Here is an 18986-nt window from a genome sequence, read left to right on the forward strand (position 1 = left end):
CAAAGATGTCAGCTTGAGGACTAAGGTGCGCCTGGCCCAAGCCATGGTATTTTCAATAACCTGATATGGATGCAAAAGCTGGATAATGAAGAAGGAAGACCGTATAAGGATTGATGCCTTTGAATTGTTGTGTTGGAGGAGAATATTAAAAGTGCCATGGACTGCCCAAAGAACCAATAGATCTGTATTGGAAGAAGTGCAGCCAGAGTGCTCCTTGGAGGCCAAGATCGCTAAACTTCATCTCTCATACTTTGGACATATTGTCAGGAGAGAACAGTTGCTGGCGAAGGGTGTCATGCTGGGTAAGATGGAGGGTCAGAGAAAAAGAGGAAGACCCCCAATGAGATGGATCGGCCAGGTGGCATCATTGATTGACTCAAGTGTGGCAGCGATAGTGAGGTTGGCCCAGGATCGGACATTGTTTCGTTCTGCTGTGCATGGGGTCGCTATGAATCGGTTCAGACTCGATGGCACCTGAAAACAACAACAACTTCTCTGCAGAGTTCCACAATTCCTTTCAATGGCCACACACAACTGGAGATCGTTAAGTAAAAAATTGGTTCTTACTCATAACAACCCTGTATTGGGTTTCCAGGGAACATCTACCTGTTGGGTTTGAGCCACTGACCTTGTGATTTGAAATCCAGTGCTTATCCCACAGCACCACACCAGGAATCCAAAGGGATCAGGATCAACCAGGAAGCACACAGGCAAGGTCTAGACGGGTCCCCAAAGAAAGGGTAGAGTTTGCTTCTCCCTTGAGTCCATAGCTTCTGAATTGGACAGTTCTTTCACCTGCTCGCTGCTGTTAGACCTCACCACCATTAGTCAGCCTCTTTACTGCTAACTGGCCCAGTTCATAACCAGTGTAGCAGCTTGCTAAACGTTCTTAGCTCCTCTCAGCCTTCAGGTATCTCTGCTGTTTAGACTCTTTACTGTTGACTTTCTGTCACTAAATGGTCCAGTTCATAGCTAGCCTGGAGTCCTGTTATGGCACTGCAGGAAAATACGCTGGACTGCAAGGTCAGTTTGAGCTGCAAGGTTGGCGGTTCAAACCCACCAGTTGCTCCTTCGAAACTCTGTATGGGGTTGCTATGAGTTGGAATCGACGTTAACAACAACAACAACAACAACATAACTAGCCTAGCAGCTTGCTCATCTCTTTCAGCTGCTGTCTACTGTTAGACCTCTGCCATTGTCTTCTCTGCTGCTAATCAGGACTCAGCTCACAGCTAGTAGCAGTTTTGTGACCACCCAGCTCCTATGTGGCTCTGCTGCCTGCCAGCTGAGTTCTAAGCTTACATTTTTCAACCAGGATACCTCTAAAACTTCTGAAATTTAGCAGTTTATCTATCTAGATCTGCATGAATTACCAGGTGAGGTCTCTCTCAACAGACCAGAGTTCAGTCCATTTTCAATTACCCATGAAATGTCTATTAACTGACGATTGTTAATTATCAGATAAAAATATCAAACCATTAGGTGTTTACAGCTTACCCAGGAAATGCCAATCAGCTTGGTCAAAACTAACCCTTTGTGGTAAAAAAAAAAAAAACTAGGGCAGAGGTATATTCCTCAAGGTTTAGGGAACAAATCTCCCAACCTGTTTTTCCAAATAACCAAGGTAAATGGTGACATAAAAACTAATTTCACCATAATAGTACTAAGAGTTCTCTACCTTAAAGTTTCAAAGAGGAGGAGCGTATTGAATTCTCCTCCCATTAGGCATACATTACATCTAGATCTGTGAGATGCTTTTGGAAGCTCATCAGTGGACTTTTACAGCCATTAAAGTGTTGTAAAATTGCCTGTCTTGATGTATGGTTCCTACTGAGATCATATGTACTTTGTTAAAATCAGGGCATTTCTGTGTGAAGCAGTATTGACAGCTCTAAGAACAGTTAGGTAGGGATTGCAGTAGGAAATTTTTCATAAATTCTAAGTAGATAAAATTAATAGTTTTATTAAAAATTGTGTCTAGAAAAGAAATGAGTACTGTAGCTGTGATCTGTGAGAGTACATTTGGCCTTTCATAATGTAGGGGGTTATTGGCAGTTGAGAGATTAATGTGCAGCATCGTACCTGGAAAGTCTGAATGTCAGTAATTGAGTTGACCTTGTAATAGGGCACCTTTCATTTTGCTTCTCCAATTTTCATTCCTCCAGCATAAGAAGAAAAATTTCCCATAAACTCAGCTTAGTTTTTTTTTTTTTAAAGAGAAACAAAGAAGCACTGTTGTCTATAGAGCTGTGATTTCATGGTAGAGGCAGAAGCCCTTAGATGTGTTAAAAACAATAAGACTGACAGACTTAGAATATTTACCAAAAGAGAAAGATATTTGCAAATGGGCAGATAGTTCTAGAGAAATGCTGTAACTTGCCAGTTTTTGTTCATATGCCATTTACAATCTTATAATAAGAGAATATGTAGTTGATTCTTTGAAGGTTACACAATAGTGCAAAAGAACAAGTCACATGAAATACACAGCATACTAAAGATCTTGTGAAAAATAAAATTTTAGATTAAATGCCTGCCTTCTGTTACTTCAGTGTGAGCAAGGTCCTTGGGACAACATGAAGGGCATTCTTGAGGGATTAAGGAGGTTGTTTTACAAGGGCATATTTACTGAGAAGACACCCAGAAGTCTCAGAGTGTTGTCTAGGCTTAAATTTTAGCAGATTCAAGGACTAGTGGAGCTTCCACGACTGAAATGTTCTGTTTCACTGGCATTTGTTTCTGGAGAGGCAGGCAAGTGAAGAATTAGGTTATATCCTAATTGTTGTTGTTAAGTTCTGTCAAGTCAGTTCTACCCATAGCAACCTTGTATAGGGTTTCCTGGATGTGGCTGGTGAGCTTGCACTGCCAACCTTGGGGTCCAGCGCATTAATTCACAACACCACAAATTCTTCCCTGTAGCCTGGCTAATCCAGAATATGTTACATATGCCTGAACAGATATCTTCGTTCTTAGCAGTCTCCAGTTGGCTAGCTGTTTAAAGTAGAGGAAAATGCATTATTAGTTTGACTATTTTTTGCCCAAATTTGATAGTAGGGCCTAGTTCTCATTATGTTACAGTTACATTTAAGCAGGGCTTTGAAGAGCTTTATAAATTTTTTAATCTGTTCCTATGGTGAATTGCTTTCTCTATGCGTTTTTGTGGTGGTTTCACTTGATGAGATAACTTTAAGACTGCTGCTGAGTTTTCTTTAGTGTAAGGCTTTGTGGGCTTCATTATGTTGGAGTAACAAAAAATTTTGAAAAAATGTAGTTTTGAGGTAATGCAACATATACTAGATTAGGAGATAGAAGGCCTGAAATCTTCTTTTGTTACCATTGCGTATTTGTTTTTGGCAAGAATACTTGTATCTCTCCCATCTGTCCAGGATATCACTTAGTATTATTTATATAGTAGGAGTTTGCTTAGTTGATTAATAGTTTTTTTAGCCTTCATTAATACAAAATGAATGCTATTCTCAATAAAATGCTATTGTGTTTGATAATAAAAGAATTATGAAACAAAGTTAGGACAAAGAGAAATCCTTATGTATTTGTTATTTTAACTATTAAATAAGGTTAAACTTCCATATGAGTTGAGAAGGCTACTAAAATGAAAAATGATTGAAAAGTTTTAAAGCAATTTATAGCCTGTAAAATAATTGGAAAGTTAATTGCTTTTAGTAAGTGTTTTTTGTTTCAGAATATTGATACAAAAATCTAGTGAGAACATGGCCTTGATTCCCAGGGATATTTAAAAGTTTAAATTAATGTATTCTTTAATATTTTTTTACGGAATGAATTTTTGGCTAGGTTAGTGGTTCTTAATGGAGTTCTGGTGTGATGTTGTAGGATAAGCATTGGATTGCTAACCACAGGGTTGGTGGTTCAAACCCACCAGTTGCTCTTTGGAAACCCTATGTAGGGTCACTATGAGTCTGAACTGACTTGATGGTACTTAGCAACAACATAGGACAAAGTAGAAACGCATAGAGTTTCCAATGCTATGAATCTTTACCGAAGCAGAGTGCGCATCTTTCTTCTATGGGACGGCTGATGGTGTTGAACTGCTGACCAAAACAGTCATGTCCTTTAACCACAGTGCTACAGAGCACCTAGGCCTCTCAAAGGTAGACTTGGGATGAGATCTTAGCGTCTGTTTTGTTAGAGGTTCACATAGGGGATTTTGATATACCTCCCACTCTTCTTTAAGAATTCTTGTGTTAAGGCTCCTGGAGATTAAATAAATGAATAGGTTATGTCCCCTACTTTTGAAGTTGCCCTGATGAAGGATTGCAACAAATTTTATTTCAATTGCCATCTCTCTTCCCTTGGTGTAGAGGCTTCCAAGTGGTACTTGGTTGAAAGTACAGTAAGGCCAGGTATGGGCCCATCAGAAGTAGAGATTAATATATAGCATCATTTTAGAAGTTGGAGAGCTGGTCGTTTTTCTTCTCTTATCTAGGTTCATGAGGTGAGTTAGTATGTATGTGTGTGCAGATGTCTGTATGCATTCTACATGTATAAACATTCTTTGGAGGCAAGCCAGATTGGAAGCCAGTCAAATTGCTTAGGCATTTGATGGAAATAAGAACGGAACAACAAAAATGGGTAAAACATAAATTCATGCCACCAAGACCTGATACTCAGAAGTAGAAAGTAGACAAATAGCTAATCATCAGTGTGGTAAATGTACTGGTCAGAGTGATAGACAAGGTATTATGGAAGTATAAATGTTCAAAGAAGGCCCACATTGACTCAGAGGAGGATAGTCTGGTTTCCACAACTAAGCATTTATTTAGTGAGGTTATCTGAGTTCCTGGTGTGGTGTCATAGAACCAGAAAATGGAATTTGTCAACCTCTAGAGGGAATATCAAGGAGCTCTGGTAGCGTAGTGGTTACGAATCGGGCTGCGAACCTTAAGGTCAGCGGTTTGAAACTACCAGCCGCTCCGCGGGAGAAAGATGAGGCTTTCTACTCCCGTAAAGATTTACACCCTCGGAAACCCTGTACAGGGTCGCTATGGGTCGGACCCGACTCGATGGCACTTAACAACAACAACAAGAGGGAATATCACCCTCAGAAGCTAGCCAAACTTAAAAGACCCATGGTTGGTTTTTTGTTTTTTTTTTAAATCAGTGAACTAATTTAATATTTTGTTTTGAAAACCGTAACTCATTTGACCTGTCACTTGTCTTGGCAGACCTACATGGGAAGTCCAATTATAATCAGAAGCATGGACTGAAAAAGTAGTTACAGAATTAGAATATTTCCTGAAATTCAGTTGAAGTACCTGGTTTGCGCATGGCTACAGTAAAAGGTTACGAATTGGGCTGCGAACCGCAAGGTCAGCAGTTCAAAACTACCAGCTGCTCTGTGGGAGAAAGATGAGGCTTTCGGCTCCCATAAAGATTTACAGCCTCGGAAACCCTGTACAGGGTTGCTAGGAGACGGAACCGACTCTATCACATCACCACCACCGCCATCACCATAGTAAAAGGATATAAGGAACCCTGGTGGCACAATGGTTAAGCACTAAGCTTCTAACTGAAATGCTAATTGAAAAGTCAGCCGTTCAAACCCACCAGCAGCTCCACAGGTGGATAGACCTGGCTCCTGTAAAGACTGCAGCCTAGGAAATCAATCAGGCAGTTCTGATCTATCCTTTATGGTGTCTTTGAAATGGCATTGAGTTGATGGCACACTGTGGCCGTAAGGACAGCTGCAAGGGCAACACTGTAAAGCAGAATCAAAGTCAGACTGGCTCCTATGAGGGAAGGGTCAGATAAACGTTTTCCTTTCCACTTGTCCATTATTTCACTTACTATTTCTCTGCTGGGTTCAATAATTCACTGCAGTGGACACACAGAACTGTTAAGACTCGCAGTCTACAGGCATGCTTCTTGCTTCCTTGGTTTATTAGGGTAACAATGCAGAAGTAACGGGATACCATTAAGGATGCAATTCAGGGCAAATGTCAGGACTCTCAGGATACAACTCAGGGGATGGCATAGGGGTAAAGTCTGGGAAGAACCCCAAGGAGGAGAGTATACTCTCTCCTTCCATAATCTGAGCAGCTTCAGAACAGCTCTCCATTGGAACAGACTAGTCTCCTTCAAGGTGACTCTCCTATAGCTTTCATTTCAGTCAGAACCCCTCTGCCCTGAGGTTCCAGGGTTTTTTATTACTAGGAGAGCTCCTGATCACCCTGGTAAAGGTCAGCCAATCCCATTAAAGGTGAACTAAGGGTGGGTCATAAATTTACCAATCATTTCAAGTCATTTATGCATATATGTGACCCACCTATTCTTGACAAGGCTGAGACCTGACTGTTTTGGGTGGATTACAGATCCATGTAAAGTAAACCCATTGTATCACAATAGCCTTGACAGTTGAACTATTATACTTGCTAAGAATTTCTAATGGACATAATGTGTTTGTTGTTTATATATCTTAATAGCTAAAGAATGTGCATGTAAATACATTTTTCAAGAAACTTCCTGTATGTAATAATTAGCAACAATATAAATACAAATAATAAAAAAAAACATTTGATTTCTTGACTGCTGCTTCAGTGTTGATTGTGGATCCAAGAAGTCTTTGACAACATCAATCTTTTCTCAGTTTATTATGATGTAATTTATTGGTTCAGTTGTGAGGATTTTTGTTTATATTGAAGTGCAATTATCATCAATAATTTGTTTAATTTGCTATAGGATAAGTACTGGACTACTAACCACAAGGTCAGCAGTTCAAATCCACCAGCAACTTTCCAGCATGTTGAGGCTGTCTGCTCCCTGTCTATTCCTGTAAAGATTTGCTGTCTCAGAAACCCTATATCAGGTTGCTCTGAGTGGAATCAGAATGGCATTTGTTTTATTTTGTCTCCCAGTTTAGCCGGAGACAAATAATAAGGGTATATACTCAAGCTATATGATCTTGTTTACTCAAGAACATCTGCACTTCAAAAACTTTTGTCTGGCATCTTTGAACCCCTGTGACAATTAGGAATCCTCATTTTTTAATCGAAAGCAAGACAATTACCCTATTTCTGATAATATTTTTTGTTTAAATTACCCTGTGTTTTTCAAATTGGTATTTCAACACCAACCTTTTGATTACCAGTCCAGTGCTTTAACCACTGCACCAACAGGGTGCCTGCTAGCCTCCTGTCAGCTCGTCCTCCTCATGTTTTCTTGGCTCTAGACCAATGTTTGACACATATTTTCACTTGGAAAAAATTTTTGGTTTTATAAGCCATACCTATAAAACCACAAGGTTGGTGGTTCAAGCTCACCAGCCGCTGCTCCTTGGGAACCCTGTCCAGGGTCACTATGAGTCAGATCTCACTTGACAGGACTTAATAACAATAACAACAACAACAACAACAACAGGCCATACAGTCTCTGTTACAGTTATTCTTCTGTTGTCCTAGTCTTAACATTCTCTCTGGTCCTCCTCTCTCAGGAGATTGAAAAATCAGCCTTGACTAAATCGCTGCCTCCCAGGTATACAAATGTGTACATTAAGTATTCATTTGTAGGCCATTTATTGCAAAGCAAAAGAACACTTCAGAGAGAAAAGTGGGCCTGGCTCTGGGAGTAGAGGAGACCCTGGAAATTTGGGGTAACATGAGTTAAAAACAAGACTCTTCCTTTAGGGGGATCACTCTGCTCAGGGTTGAGGTTTCTGGAAGGTTCTAGTTGGGCCACATCAGTTGTGTTCTGGTAAGACATTGCATTCTGGAGTCCAGGGTCTTTAATTGAATGCAAATGTGGCTACAAATGCTAATGATATTACAATAAGCCAGTGTAGGTCAAAAGGCCATTCTAAGGACTAGCCTCCTTGTTTTTCACAGGCTTTCCCATGCCATAAACCGCAGTATGTTTCTGGGATTTCTGTGGTTGATGATCCTGAATCTGGATGATCTATCCGGGCTCTACCTTTTCTTTGGTTTGGGTCAGGGAAGGAAGAGACTGGGGCATCCCTATTCTATCTGTATCACTGTGAAAGCAGCCATCTAGATGAATGAATATGACTCTGTTCCTTTAAAATTTGATGTATAAAAACACATGATGCACCTGATTTGGTCTGGGTTGTAGTTTGCTGACCTCTGTTCCAGATAACTGTTGTTGTGGGGTACTTGGCATGCAGTCAGTTCTAACTCATAGCCACCCTGTGTGCAACAAAATATAGCACGGCCCTGTCCTGCTCCATCCTCATGATCATTGTTATTTTTGAGCCCATTATTGCAGCCACTGTAGCAATATATCTTGTTGAGGGTCTTCCTTCTTTATGGTTACCCTCTACCATGCATGCCATCCTTCTCCAGGGACTGATCCCTTCTGACAACATGTTCAAAGTATGGTAGACCGTGCCTCCCTGTCCACACTTCTAAGGATCATTCTCACTGTACTTCTTCAAAGACAGATTGTTTTTGGTTCTAGCAGTTCATGGTACTTTCAATATTCTTTTCCAGCCCCATAATTCAAAGGCATCAATTTTTTTCTGGTCATCCTTATTCATTGTCCAGCTTTCACTAATATATGAGATGATTGCCAGTATCATGGCTTGGGTCAGGCATACTTCAGTCCATAAATGCTTTTTGATGCTTTCAAGAGGTACTTTGCAGCAGATTTGCCAATGCAATAAACATTTTGATTTCTTGCTTGCTGTTTTCTTAGGTATTTATTATGGATCCAAGTAAAATCACTGCTTGTTGGTCTGGTTTTGAGGATTCTTTTTTCTTTATGTTGTCATGTATGATCTATACTAAAGATGTAGTCTTTGATTTTTATTTGTTAAGTGTTTTAAGCCCTCTTTACTTTCAGCAAGTGAGGTTGTGTTATTTGTATATTACAAGGTATTAATAAGTCCTCTTCCAATTCTGTTGTGCTTTTCTTCTAGTTTCTTGGATTATTTGCTCAGTATAAAGATTGAGTAAGTATGGTGAAAGGATACCACCCTGACTTGTACCAGTATGCCCTGCCTCTTAGTATATGTATAGATTCTGCATGAGCACAATTAAATGCTTTGGATTTCTTTTGTTCTTTAAATCCATTGTGTTTTTCTCTGCCTAAATTGTCCTTTTTGATTTTTGTTTTTTCCTCCATCTGCTAGATATTGTTTGGTTGGGCTGATTGTTTAGATTCCATTATTATGCTAATAAGAATGAATGAATTTCATGCAATAGGTAGTATTCAACTCAGTTATCAGCTTGCTTGTTACAAACACCCTGTTTTACAACTGCTATTACCAATGCTCAGTATAGTGCCTTATGGGAAATATATGTCAGGTCACTGACTCAAGTCCAAAGGACCATAGGTCAGATGATGAGTCAGATGCAGAATCCAGACCCAGCAAAGAACAAGCAAGCTTTGACCTCGTGTCTAACATATTGGAAGGAGGCCATAACCTTGAGATTTCTTGTAGTTGACTGCTTATTCAAACTCTCATCATGGAAGTGATTGTTCTTAAGTTGGTTCTGACTCAAACAGCCCTTATATGGTTTCTGAGAAGTAGCTGGTGATTTTGAACCAACGACGTTGCAGCTAGTCCAGTGCTTATCCTACAGTGACACACCAGGACTCCACAAAAGTGATTACATTATATTAATAGATTTCATCATGGGGGATTAACTGCTAAACCTTTGAGAATCCTGACCCAGTTAAGTGGATAAAACCATAACTGTTACATTGGACTTTGTCAAAACATACAAAAGGCGAAAGCAGTACTATCACACTAATATGTAAAGTTCATGGGGGCACCTAAAACAGGGCCTGGCACATAATAGGTGCTTAATATTTTTTGAGGACATCACAGAAAGCCTGACTTTGAAAGAATTAGAATTTGAGTTCCTATTGAGAAAAATGTATGAATGAGAGACCTGAAATACGCTGTTTCAAACTTTTCTTGGGTGATATTGAACCCAAGTTCAAATGAACCCACAAGACTGTAACCCACAAAATGAACCCACAAGACTGAACCCACAAAAATGTATGAATGACAGACCTGAAATACGCTGTTTCAAACTTTTCTTGGGTGATATTGAACCCAAGTTCAAATGAACCCACAAGACTGAAAGCTGTGTAAGGAGGACAGGGAGAACTTTTTCCTTTTATAGTATCTTCTCTGGTAGTGTAGTGGTTACGAATCGAGCTGTGATCCACAAGGTCAGCAGTTCGAAACTACCAGCTGTTCCGCGGGAGAAAGATGAGGCTTTCTGCTCCCATAAAGATTTACACTTATAGGATGTTGTTGTTGGTAAGTACGTCGAGCTGGTTCTGACTCATAGTGACCCTGCACAGGGTATCCGAGGCTGTAAATCTTTATAGAAGCAGAATGCCTCATCTTTCTCTCGCGGAACTGCTGGTAGTTTGGAACTGCTGACCTTGAGGTTGGCAGCCCAACTCGTAACCACTACGCAACCAGAGCTCCTCATAGGATTTGTTGTTGTTGTTGTTGTTGTTGTGAAGTGCCATTGAGGATAGTGTCTTGTAAATTTTAGGCAGTCACTAAATTGATACTGAATTGATTTGTATTGAAGTTTTGATTGTCATAATGAACACAAACTAATTTTGTAAAGCCTTTATTACTGCTTGTTAAATGTCATTTCCATTGACTTAGTTCCAACTCATAGCAACCCTGTATAGAGTTTCTGAGGAGCAGTTAGTGGGTTTGAACCGCTGACCTTGCAGTTCAAACTGACCTTGTGGTGCAGGACTCCTGGTGTGGCACTGTAGGATTAGTACTGGACTGTGGAACCACAAAATTAGCAGTTCACAGCCACCAGCTGTTCCTTGGAAACACTATTCCAGGGTCCCTGTGAGTCAGAACTGACTTGATAGCACTTAATAACAACAGCTTACTGCTGCATCCTTAGAAATACTGAATTTCAGTCTTCACACTTTTGTGAAATGGTATAGTAACGCACCATTGGGTAATTGAGAAACAGACTTTTAGGAACGAAGCTTTCCTAAGGTGGCAAAGTTATTAACCATTCAGCTTATATTTACTACATTTTCCATGTCTAGTAGCATTTTTTTCCTATACCAGGGGACAGCACACTATGGTCTAGAATCCTCTTTGTATAGCGTGCAATCTAAACTGAGGCTGGTTTTTACATTTTTTGAATGGTTGAAAAATAACCAAAGAAGAATAATGTTTTGTAAAACGTGAAAATTATATAAAATTAAAATTTCAATACCCATAAATAAAGTGAAATAGCCACAGTCATTTTTTTTTTTTTTTAACGTGTGCTCTAGGACTGTTTTGAGCTATGATAACAGACAGAATTGAGTAGTTATGAAAGAGACTATTATGACTGACCAACTCTAAAATACTTACCTGACCTTTTATAGAAAACGTTTTTTTTTTTTAACTTTATTCTCTATCATTCAGTCATCTTGAGTATGGGTTCAGACTGCTTATAAGGTACAAAGCAAGGAATATTGAACTTTATATATTTTCCCATATCTTCTGATTCTGAGTTGCATTTTAAGTAATTTATAACCATATATCAGCCAAAACTAAAAACTCATTGAGTTAATTTTACCTCATGATGATGTGATGTATGCAGAGTCAGATTGCTTCATAGGACTTCCTTGGTTGTAATCTTGATGGAAGCAGATGACCTAGTATTTTTTAATGGCTATGGAAATTGCTTCACTGATGTTTGAACCACCATAGCATTAACTCACTGCTAAACCTTTGAGAATCCTGACCCAGTTAAGTTGATGAAACCTTAACTGTCACACTGGACTTTGTCAAGTGGTGCTGTGAGTTAATGTGCTGGACTGCAAGTTTGGTTTGAACCGCAAGGTCAGTGGTTCAAGCTCACTAGCCACCCCTTGGAAACCCTATACAGGGTCGTTATGAGTTGAAACCGACTCAGTGGCACTTAACAGCAAAAACAGCAATAGCCCAGTGCAAACCTTTGTGCCATGCAAAGACCTTTTATAATCAGATACTACTTAGTTTTAAAGTATATTAAATGCTCAATTATCAAGTTGGCAGAAAAATGAAGTAATTACTTTGTTACTGAACTAAGCAGTCTTGAGTATGGTTTTTTTCCCCATTTAAGGAAAAGTCCCATGCCTTTTCTTCAACAGCTGTTCAGTCATTCAGTATAATCAATTTCCTTTGATCATCCTTAAGTATGCATTGATTAAATAGTCTTATGCACTTTTGGATCTTATTCTAAACCTACTGAGTCAGAAACTTTGGAGGAATGGCTCAACAATTTGTGTTTTAACAAGCCCTTCAGGTGATTAATCGGGCTGCGAACCGCAAGGTCAGCAGTTCGAAACTACCAGCAGTTCCACAGGAGAAGGATGAGGCTTTCTGCTCCTGTAAAGGTTTATAGCCTCGGAAACCCTGTACACGGTTGCTATGAGTCGGAACCGACTCCATGGCACACAACGACCACCACCACCACCAGGTGATTATGATGCATACTCAGGTTTGAGACTAACTGATGTAAATAGTAACGATTAAGGATGTTTACTTCTTACAAGCTTTACATGTAATTAAAAACAGAATTTCACATACCGAACCAGTAAAATTTTTGTAATAAATGTTTGGGCTATACTAAAGTAAATTAAAATTGGGAACATTTCAGTTGTCCCAATGGAGGGATGATTTCTAGCCCTAAATTAACAGGAGACATTTTTTTGAGCTTTTGTCTTGCAAAAAAACAAAAAAAGCACTCATGGTCTTGATTACTTTTTAATTTGGAAGCATGTCTTCCTTTCTTTCTCCTACTCCTATATTTTTTGCTGGTTGTATACCTTAAGCACACTGGCCATTGGGTAGCATATTTAAATGTGTTTTCCCATTATTTTAAAATTCCTTCTTCGACTTAAGGTGTGTTAAGCCACTAGATGGCAGATTCTTCCAACGGTTACTAGATTTAAGAAATTTCTTTACAAATACTTTATAATTCTCCTTGAAATCACCTCTTAGTGTAGCTTTTAACTCTCACAGTTCATCAGTATTACTGAGTATGTTGTGATGTTTATGGGACATATGTTTAGGCAGCATTTTCCTTTTTTCAGATAGCCTTGACCCAATTGCTCATTTTTTTTGTGGCCTTTTTCATGACTTTTCCTCATTTAATTCACTCCTTATATGTGTGTTTGTTTTCGCCATCAGTTACAGTTTATTTTTGGTGTCTGATACCTATATTCCTGCTTTGAGTTTTAGACTAAGAATATCAGAGCTGGAAAAGACTTTCATCCATCATTTGATTCAACTCCTTCATTTCTCATGTAGGAGAACTGAAGCGTAGAAAGGTTAAGCCAAGGACAAGGCTATGTTTTACTGATTTTTGTGCCCCTATAATTTTTGTTGTATATAGTTCTTAAAGAGATGTTTCTTGAGTAAAGTAACTGTGATAACTGCTATTAAGGATACAAAGATGAATTCGACACAATGGTTGTGTCCAAATGGCTCAAACTCTAGTAATGTCTGTATGATTTATGTAAATGTTACATAAGGTAGAATGGAATAAGTGTTCAGAAAGTTGGCAAGATAAACTATGCTCTGTTGTTAAGGACTCGGTTTTTAACTTTCTGTCCTGTGACTCCCTGCTTGTCTTTTATAGGTTAGAAGTTCTGCATTTCTTATAGTTCTCTGAACACACCATGTAGACATTCGTTTTTGTACAGCCTGCTCCTCTGCTGTTTACCAGCCAGCCCCTTTGTCTGTGAAATTGTTTAAAAGATAAACCTTTTGCTGATGTTACTCTGTGACACCTTCTCTCTTCTTTCTCTATGTTGTTTTTATACTTATCTTTATCATCATTGAAGAGTTCCTGTGCAGTGGTAGTCTTGTATTTACTTGCCCTTTTACTTGTGTACTTGTCATGAGTCAGAATCTACTGGAGGTCAGTGGGTTTGGATAGATTCATTTCACTTAATGTGGACTGTGTGTACATACACTGTTGTAGTCTCATTGCTTAGTTTACAGTTTTGTTTAGAAACTGGGATAAATGTTATTTTCCTAGAATACATAGTTACTGTTACGCAGAGTTAGATGAGAATACCGGATACTCTTTCTAAACTTAGGATTTTTTTTCTGCTTTTTGTTTAAAATTTGAGATTCACAACTATTTGGAAATAATTGTGTTTGTGTTTATCACTCTCTTTTTTCAGTTGTCGGAGAAGATATTAACTCCCAGCAAAAAAGTAGAAATTGTCTCACTTGATGGATTTATAACGTTCTGCTGTGCCATGAGTCGGCCCCGACTCGATGGCACCTAACAACAAGCCATTTCTCCACCCAATCTTCTCTGTTTTATTTTGAAGTAAATAGCATTGATAGCCTAGCATTTTATTTGTAAATATTTCAGTGTGTTTTTCTAAAAAAAATTGGAACTCTTAAGTTTAAAAAACAAACATACCATCCAGAAATAATTAACAAAATGTCTTAAATATCCTGATTGGTTGTTTTTTTTTTTTTAATTCATTGATGCCCTCCAGTATCTCTCTTGCTTCACTTGCTCATTTGCTCTCTATCTCCAGGTGTAGGTGAAGATAACAGGTCATATTTTCTACTGCTTAAATTTTCTTAATTGTATCTTTGTGGTGTTATTTAAAATGTTCTTGTATCATTTCCATTTTCTGTAAATTGGTAGTTTGACTTAGAAAGAAAAATTTTGTAATTTTTGTCTGCACTATATATACTGTAAATATGCAAATATAGAATTTTTTGTGGTTACATTTATTGGAAGGGCTGGAGTAAAAACTTATTTAGCATTAGAGCTTGCAAGTTATTTGTATATCAACTCATTTCAGGAGTAGAAGAATCCTTGGTTATTTCTGAATATCTAGTTTTACATAGATTTCTCTTTTGAATATATTTTGCCTAAGAGAAGCAATTGCATAAAGTCTCTTCTTTTCCACACAGGACACATTCTTTGTTTCCGTCAGCTCTCAGTGGAGAAGCAACCAGTACAACACCATCTCCCTGAACAAAGAGCATTGGAATATTCTGTTTTGTTTGTTTATATTGTCCCATATATTTCTTCATCAGTTTCTAAAGTAGTCCCAGTTTCTTCCACAGCTCCCAATATCGCATTTGAATGTTGATTGTAAGCATGTATTCTTCCTGGAAGCTCTCAGTTAATTCGCATTTCCACATAAATACACTTATCCAGGTTGAGCCTGGTAAGATCCAGGGACTCTACTGTGTTGGTAGTTCGTTGCTGGTCCATGTTATCCACTATGTTTCCAAAAATACAGACGTTTGAAGTAATTTTTTTTTTAAGTTATTTGAGCAGATTGAATGCTCTGTGCAAGTGTAGAGGATGCTAGTTTGATTTTGGTCACAAATCTGTTTTGTGCTGGTGAATAGTTGAAATGATTTGTTAGTTTTGAGTATTTGCCTAAAGTAGAAACAGACCAAAGTGTGGCACCACACCATCTTCTCAAAATTCCCTGCTTAATATTTGCTGTGATGTAAACTTGTTACTCATATTTAAACCAAAAGAAAAATGACCTTGAGTGGATGTCCAACTTGTGTTTCATTGAGTAAAATTAATGAACATTGTCTTACGAACTTTTTTTTAAAAGAAATAATAAATACCACGTGTTTTACTCATTATTGTCAGTATAACAAAGATAACTGGTCCTCACAGAATGCTCTAGTTGATTAAAAATGTTTTTATTGTGGTTAGAGTAAAAGTTTGCAGAGCTAATTATTTTTCATTCAATAATTTGTTGACGTTGAATTTTGTTTCTTGACGTTGTCTGCAATCCCCACAAGTTAGAAGCACTCTTCATACCTCTTTCCCCTCTTCACATTTTCATTTGACCTTCCCTGTGTCTTCCTACTTCCTGAACTTTATCTTTGAGCACATGCTGCCCTTTGATGTAGCATGGCTGATTGTCCTAAGGAGCACATATCTCCCTTTTTATTTTATTGTTCACCTTATATCCCTGACTGTTATTTGACTTAAAGTTGATCCATTGGGGTGATTTCTATTCCAGGCTTGAAGGATGTCTAAGATCCATAGTTTCAGGAGTTCTCTAGTCTCTATTAGAACAGTAAACTTCTTTTTTTTATGACTTTTGAGTTTTGCTTCACATTTTTCTCCCACTTTATTTAGGACTTCCTATTGTGTTCTCTTTTAGAATGGTCCACAGTGGTTGCTGAGTATCATCTAGTTTTGTTTTCAGAGTTGTGGAAGTTCAGGTTTATTGGATGAAAGGTCCATTCATCCTTTCGATTAATTGTTCCAATGCATCTTTGATTTTTCTTTACTCTTATTTGCTGCAGAGAATACCAGAAAGATGTTTACTTGTGCAACATTGACTATGCAAAGACATTCAGCTGTGTGCATAATATCAAAATATGAGTAACATTGTCGAGAATGGGTATTCCAGAACACTTTATTATGTTTATGAAGAACTTGCACACAGACCTAGTGGCAGTTTGAACAAACAAAAGGATACTGAGTGGTTTAAAATCAGTAAAGGTATGTGTCAAAGCTGTATTCTTTCACTATATTTATTCAACCTATATATTGAGTAAATACTCCCAAGATTCTGGATTATATGAGGAAGAATATGGCATCAGGATTGAGGGCTCATTAACAACCGCTGATATGCAGGTGACACACTCTTGCTTGATGGAAGTGAAGAGGACTTGAAATACTTACTGATGAAGATCTAATAAGATAGTCATCAGTATGGATTGCCTCTCAATGTAAAGAAAGTAAAAATCCTCACAACTGGATCAATAAATAACATGATAAATGGAGAAAAGATTGAACTTGTCAGAGACTTCATTTTGCATGGATCCACAATCAAGGCTCATGAAGCAGCAGTTAAGAAATCAGAAAATGTGTTGTATAAAGCAAATCTGCTGCACAGGACCTCTTTAAAATTGTCAAGAGCACAGATATCAGTTTGAGGCCAAGCCATGGTCTTTTTAGTGGCCTCATATGCATGTGAAAGTTGAACAATGAAAAAGGAGGACTGTAGGATAATTGTTGCCATTTGAATTGTGATATTTGGGAATAATATTGAATTTACCATGAACTTTCAGGGGAACAAGCAAATCTGTCTTGGAAAAATTACAGCTAGAATTCTACTTAGAAGGGATAACCAGTAGATCTCTGTTGGAAAAGAAGTACAGCCAGAGTGCTCCTTGGAAGCCAGGATGGGCCAGACTTCATCTTTCATACTTTGGACATGTTGTCAGAGGGGACTAGTCACTGGAGAAAGGATATCATGTTTGGTAAAGTAGAGGGTCAGAGAAAAAGAAGAAGACCCCCAATGAGATGGATTGGCACAATGGCAGCTCCAGTGGGCTCAAGCTTAGCAATGATTGTGAGGTTGGCCCAGGACCTGGTAGTGTTTCATTTAGTTGTGCATAGATTCACTATGAGTTGGTACCAACTCAAATGGTACCTAACAACAACAGCAATATTTGTGGATATTTTTATGGCATATATAAATGCTATTCTTGTTTTTAAGTGCCATAGAATCAATTCTGACCCACTGTGACCTTGTACAGGGTTTCCAAGACTGTGAAGTTGTATGGGTGCAGAAATCCTCATCTTTCTACTTCAGAGGGATAGTGGACTTGAACTGTTGACTCTGTGGGTTGAAGTCCAGTTCTTATCCTAGTGTGCCACTATGGTATATATAGATACATATGTAGAAATACTCTGTTAAATTCATATATGTTTGTTGGTGAAGTCCCATTCTCTTTCCCAAGTTTATTCAACTAATGAGTCTTGCTATGTCTACAATTTCATATTATTTTTATTGTTATTGCTGTTGTTAGGTGCCATCGAGTTGGTGCCAACTAATAGTGACCTTATGCACAGTAGAAAGAAACACTGCCCGATCCTGGGCCAACCTCGCTACTGTTGCCACGCTTAGGTTCATTGATATTGCCACTTGGCCAACCCATCTCGCTGGGGGTCTTCCTCTTATTCTCTGACTCTCCACCTTACCAAACATGATAGCCTTCTCCAGCGACTGGTCCCTCCTGACAATATGTCCAAAGTATGGCCATCTTGGCCTCTAAGAGATGAAGTTTGGCCATCTTGGCCTCTCAGGAGCATTCTGGCTGCACTTCTTCCAACACAGATCTTGCAGGATTGAATATGTACTAGTATTTACCTTGTTGTTGTTGTTGTTGTTAAGTGCCATCAAGTCAGTTCTGACCCATAGCAACTGTGTAGGGTTTCCAAGGAGAGGCTAGTGTGCTTGAACTTCTGACTGTGTGGTTCAAATTGACTTTGCCGTCCAGCGCACTAACCCATAGTGCCACACCAGAACTCCAGTATTTTCCTTGGTTGTCTTTGATTCTTTGCTCGTCTCAAGCTTCTTCCTTTGCCTTGACTGTTATGTTCTGATCTCCCCTTTATTATATATTGTCTTGCCCTTCACCAAAGTTAATATGTGTCTGCTGCCCAATTTGGGAGCATGGTAGCTCCATACAATAAATACTGGACTGTGAACCATAGGGCATGAGGTTCAAACTCCTCAGCCACTCTATGGGGGAAAGATGAGGTTTTCTATTCCTGCAAAGATTTGAATCCTTGAAAGCCCTATACTGGGTCGCTATGAGTCAGAACTGACTTGATAGGTCAGAACTGACTAAAGTGCACTTAACAACAACTGGTTAGTTAGTAGTTTATCCTCCATTCCCCTCCCACCTTCAAAGAATGTTTTTTTCTGTGTATAAATCTCGTTCTTTCTGTGTATAAATAATTTCTTGACTTTTTGTAGTGCAGGATTGGCTTTGGAAAAATCCCTTAGCTTCTGTTTATCCTGGAATGTTTTGATTATACCGTCATATTTGATTGATAGCTTTGCTGGATAAAAGATTCTTGGTTGGGAATTTTTTTCTTTCAGGGTTTTATATATGTCTCACCATTGCCTTCTTGCTTGCATGGTTTCTGCTGAGAGATCTGAGCTTAATCTGACTTGCTTGCCTTTGTATGTAACACTTCTGTTTTCCCTAGCTGCTTTCA

At 38.6% G+C, this 18986-nt stretch overlaps 1 protein-coding gene and 1 pseudogene across 1 annotated transcript in view; one reads left to right on the forward strand and one right to left on the reverse strand.

The window, feature by feature from the left end:
• NBAS (neuroblastoma amplified sequence) overlaps positions 1-18986 on the forward strand; it is a gene marked incomplete at its 5' end in the record, with an annotated part of 556069 nt that overhangs the window by 16694 nt on the left and 520389 nt on the right. The gene's annotated exons all lie outside the window — the stretch shown is intronic.
• The window catches only part of LOC102822746, a 6667-nt pseudogene continuing 2541 nt past the window's right edge, over positions 14861-18986 (reverse strand).

This window comes from Chrysochloris asiatica, unplaced genomic scaffold, assembly GCF_000296735.1.
Source record: "Chrysochloris asiatica unplaced genomic scaffold, ChrAsi1.0 scaffold00131, whole genome shotgun sequence".
NCBI classification, from domain to species: Eukaryota; Metazoa; Chordata; class Mammalia; order Afrosoricida; family Chrysochloridae; genus Chrysochloris; species Chrysochloris asiatica.